Source organism: Rhinichthys klamathensis, unplaced genomic scaffold (assembly GCF_029890125.1).
Source record: "Rhinichthys klamathensis goyatoka isolate OS25496 unplaced genomic scaffold, OSU_Roscu_1.1 h1tg000176l_1, whole genome shotgun sequence".
Lineage (NCBI taxonomy): Eukaryota > Metazoa > Chordata > Actinopteri > Cypriniformes > Leuciscidae > Rhinichthys > Rhinichthys klamathensis.
The window spans coordinates 724,184-729,812 of NW_026606705.1; positions in this window are offsets into that span (position 1 = coordinate 724,184).

Below are 5,629 nucleotides of genomic sequence, written 5' to 3' on the forward strand. Positions count from 1 at the left end.
ATTTTAATGCAGATGGCCCTTTATTACCCTCTACTGGTTATTATTTTAATGCAGATTGAGCTTTATTTCCCTCTACTGGTTATTATTTTAATGCAGATTGAGCTTTATTTCCCTCTACTGGTTATTATTTTAATGCAGATTGAGCTTTATTTCCCTCTACTGGTTATTATTTTAATGCAGATTGAGCTTTATTTCCCTCTACTGGTTATTATTTTAATGCAGATTGAGCTTTATTTCCCTCTACTGGTTATTATTTTAATGCAGATGGCCCTTTATTACCCTCTACTGGTTATTATTTTAATGCAGATTGACCTTTATTTCCCTCTACTGGTTATTATTTTAATCCAGATTGAGCTTTATTTCCCTCTACTGGTTATTATTTTAATGCAGATTGAGCTTTATTTCCCTCTACTGGTTATTATTTTAATGCAGATTGACTTTATTTCCCTCTACTGGTTATTATTTTAATGCAGATTGACCTTTATTTCCCTCCACTGGTTATTATTTTAATACAGATTGAGCTTTATTTCCCTCTACTGGTTATTATTTTAATGCAGATTGAGCTTTATTTCCCTCTACTGGTTATTATTTTAATGCAGATTGACTTTATTTCCCTCTACTGGTTATTATTTTAATGCAGATTGAGCTTTATTTCCCTCTACTGGTTATTATTTTAATGCAGATTGAGCTTTATTTCCCTCTACTGGTTATTATTTTAATGCAGATTGAGCTTTATTTCCCTCTACTGGTTATTATTTTAATGCAGATTGAGCTTTATTTCCCTCTACTGGTTATTATTTTAATGCAGATTGAGCTTTATTTCCCTCTACTGGTTATTATTTTAATGCAGATTGACTTTATTTCCCTCTACTGGTTATTATTTTAATGCAGATTGACCTTTATTTCCATATTTCCCTCTACTGGTTATTATTTTAATGCAGATTGACTTTATTTCCCTCTACTGGTTATTATTTTAATGCAGATTGACTTTATTTCCCTCTACTGGTTATTATTTTAATGCAGATTGACTTTATTTCCCTCTACTGGTTATTATTTTAATGCAGATTGAGCTTTATTTCCCTCTACTGGTTATTATTTTAATGCAGATTGACTTTATTTCCCTCTACTGGTTATTATTTTAATGCAGATTGACCTTTATTTCCCTCTACTGGTTATTATTTTAATGCAGATTGACTTTATTTCCCTCTACTGGTTATTATTTTAATGCAGATTGACTTTATTTCCCTCTACTGGTTATTATTTTAATGCAGATTGACTTTATTTCCCTCTACTGGTTATTATTTTAATGCAGATTGACCTTTATTTCCCTCTACTGGTTATTATTTTAATGCAGATTGACTTTATTTCCCTCTACTGGTTATTATTTTAATGCAGATTGACCTTTATTTCCCTCTACTGGTTATTATTTTAATGCAGATTGAGCTTTATTTCCCTCTACTGGTTATTATTTTAATGCAGATTGAGCTTTATTTCCCTCTACTGGTTATTATTTTAATGCAGATTGACCTTTATTTCCCTCTACTGGTTATTATTTTAATCCAGATTGACCTTTATTTCCCTCTACTGGTTATTATTTTAATCCAGATTGAGCTTTATTTCCCTCTACTGGTTATTATTTTAATGCAGATTGAGCTTTTGGAAGATGTTGGTCTGGATTGCTTACACTGGACTCTGGAGACAGGCTTTAAAAATGACAAAGTCCAAAAAGTTGCAGTGGGTTCAAACCTCCAGGGCCTTCAAGGCAGTGACCCGAGCCTGAGAGAGTGCACTCTGGCTGGGGAGTGAGTTCAATCTTCGCCGTGGTGGAGCTCTGAGAAACACGACATTTACATTTAGCTGACGCTTTTATCCAAAGCGACTTACAATTGCTATAATTCAGAGGTCGCACGCCTCTGGAGCAACTAGGGTTAAGTGTCTTAACATTGGTGTCTCACAGTGGATTCGAACCCGGGTCTCTCACACCAAAGGCATGTGTCTTATCCACTGCTCCATCACCACCATCGCCATCACATGAAACCACCAAGAGGCACACCTCTACTGGGCATGAATAAATCCCATGGTGATGTTGTGTTGACTGAAGCCAAGCTCTTAAAACTGTCTACTGAACTGGAGAACTACAGCACTAGATCATCATGATCCTCAATACTTCTGATCCCTGAACTCAGTGCTTTCCCGCTTCAAGTAATCTCTGTGCAGACGTCTGTATCTCACGACAGCAATCAGAACCAGCAGAACCATCAGAACCACAGTCAGTGCAACCAGCAAAATCCAATGATCTACAGGTGAAGAAAAAGTGGAAAAGTAAAATTTCAAAATTTTAAATTCACTGTTTAAGATCTTCTGTAATTCTCTCATGTTTTACTCACGTCGATGTTCAGTGTCGCTCAGATTTCCCTTCGAGTCTAGAACAGATTCTGTCCAGAATATTGAAAGGTTATTCATGCAGTTTAGTATTAATTTACTGATTAAACATAATATTTCTGCTCCTCCACTGATCTTCTCTCACCTGTGACTGTGACTGTGATCAAGGCTTCATTATTAGAGTCCAGAGCTCTGTATGTTCCAGTGTCAGTGACTGTAAAGTCATGAATGATCAGAGTCTGGTCACTGACGGTCAGTCGATCACTGCTGACCCCGTGACCTCTGACCCCGTGACCTCTCCTCCACACCTCTGTCCAGCCGGAGCGAGAGTTTCTCTCCACTTTATCAGCGTTGATCAACACAACATCCAACTTCAGATCCTCTCCTTTCTTCACTGAGATCTCATCTGAGGACACACACACATTCATCCTCAATCACAACTATAATAGTGTCATTTAATCAAGGCTATAATCACATATTTAATATTGGGGGATCAGAGGAAAACATTGGAAAAACCCAATCCACTCTGAATATTAAGTTTGTCCATTCAGTGTTTCTGCTGTTTCTAGTCCTGCACACAATACCAACACTATTACAGGAAATAAAGAAAACACATGATGATGTTTGATCAGTGTTGTCTTTACCGTGAATATGAAGATGATATTCCCTGATCTGTCGCTCCAGCTCTCTCTGATCATTAATGTAATCCACATATAAAAAGTATTTCCCAGCGTCACTGTAGATCAGATCGTTGATGATGACGTCACATGATCCTTCTTTACACACTCGACCGCTGCAGTTTCTCTTCTCACACACAGGGATGTGTTTCCACACACTGATTAAACTGATCTCCACAATCTCTCTGTCCTCAGATCCACAGGATAGAGTGACGATTCCTCCCTTTATTCCTGACACAGGTTTAGTGGAGGATCCTGCACACACACAGCAATATTCACTATATACAAACTATTAATAATGAAAAATAAATGTTCTGTCTATTTTCTGTAATCAATATGATCTTAAATATTCCAGTACAGTTATTTTAGTAAACTGGATTAAAATAAATAAATAATGAAGGCAACAAATAGCCATAAATATCAGAAGTGTCACATTACACGTTTCATATGTTGATGACAGTATAAACCTAGAGATGAGCTACACAACAGAAAAACAATAGACTAGAATAACTAGTAACTTGAACTAGTTGAACTAGAACTTAAATCATAAATGACACTGACCGCTATAACTGATAAAGCACAGCAGAAGAAGAGGAAGAATGTTGTGTGGGTGTTTACACTGATTACAAGGTACTAAAATATCTTAATAAATACTCATTTTATTGACACATTCTTTAAAATCGGTTTTTAAACATTCACCCTTACTCCGGGACAGCATGGGACATAACCAAGGATTCAAAGAAAGAAAACCCAACAATTAAAGAAAGAAAACAAAACAAAATAAATCAACTATAAATAACCAAATCAATCAACAAAACAGGACAAATTAAATCAAAACCGAGGCAATCTTTAAACCATCAATTTGACACTCAGGCCGCTCTGGTTACCGGGGTTCTCGGGAGTGCTTGCGGTCCAATTCTTTCTCAGCGCCGTGTTTGTGTGGCGTCTTCCCCGCATGAGTTTGGTGCCTCACTTAAATTAGTCCGTGCTTGTCCCCCTTAAATATATGCAGTTCCTCCCCCCACCCCGTTTAACCAGAGCTCAATGCCACATCCACCCCCCACTTGTCAAATCATCGTCCCGATGATTCACTATGTACATTTCCTGACAACATCCTCAAAAATAACAACCTTAACCACCTCTCCTCACTCTTTTTAATTCATGCATCACTTGCAGCAAAAGCTCTAAGACTGTCTCCATTGCCCCAACTTCACTAGAAGGGGGTCTTAAGCCATCATTTAACCCTATGGGAATTGCTGCAGCTTCCATACCCTGCACCGATCGTGGCTCCCTAAAGGGATTACTATGCTGTCCAGCTCTGGCCCTCTGGGAGCGTCGAACAGTAGAGTCGGTCCCCGTGGTTATTGATTTCTCGTCATCTCTGGAAGCTACCTCTTCTGTACTCATTTCCCTTTCCACCCCCGAAGACAGGTGCTCTTGTACCACCAGTCGGAGCTCCTCCCAATCCTCCTCAGGCTCAGACTCTGACGGTGCCAGGCTTGTACTTGAGTCGGTCCCTTGATGCTCCCTTGACCACACAGGCTCCTTCTGCAGAGGTCCACAACGGCGTAGCTCCAAACGATGCACATTCTTTGGTGGACGCGATTGATCCACTGGAACTACCTTATACACCGCCTTGTCCGGGTCCAATCTTTCCAACACACAGTGAGGCAAATCCTCCCAAACATCCTGGATTTTATTTCTTCCTCTCACTCTGCGATTACGCAGATAAACCAAATCCCCTGGATTCAAACTGGAATCTTTGATCACCCCTTGTTGTCTTTGTCTCTGCTTGGCCATACTCTGCAACCGTCTCTGTGTCAGCCTATAAGCCTGTTGCAGTCTGTGCTGATGTTCAATCACCCAGGTCTCCACATTACCTTCTCCTTTCTTTTCCACTGTCCCACTCCTCAACCAATGGTCAATTGGTAGGTCAGGGCTCCTGCCGAACATTAAAAAGAATGGGGAAAATCCAGTCGTAGCATTTTCAGTAGTATTATATGCAAACAATACTTCATGCAAGTACTCATCCCATCTCCTTTTCTTTTCGGAAGGAAGGGCCCTGAGGAGATCATGTAAAGTCCTATTAAAACGTTCACACTGCCCGTTACCTTGGGGGTGAAATGCTGTTGTTCGGCTCTTCTGTATGCCATACATTCTACACAACTGCTGCACAACTTCAGCCTCAAAGCACCGTCCTTGGTCAGAATGAATCCGGGCTGGGACTCCGTATCGATGAATCCACTCCTTGACCAGCACCTTTGCCACTGTTATGGCCCTCTGATCAGCTGTAGGTACAGCTACTGTGAATTTAGAAAATACATCCGTTATAACAAGCACATTTTCTTTTCCACTCTGGGAACGTTCCAGCAACGTAAAATCCAATGCCACAACCTCCAAGGGTTTAGATGCTTGAATGCAATTCATCGCTGTTTTTACTTTAGGCTGAACATCCTTAGACACAATACATCGAAGACAATGTTTGCAGAACTCCTGAACATCCTGGTACATCCCGGGCCAATAAAAGCGTTGACGTACTAGCTTAAACGTTCGGTCAATCCCCTGATGAC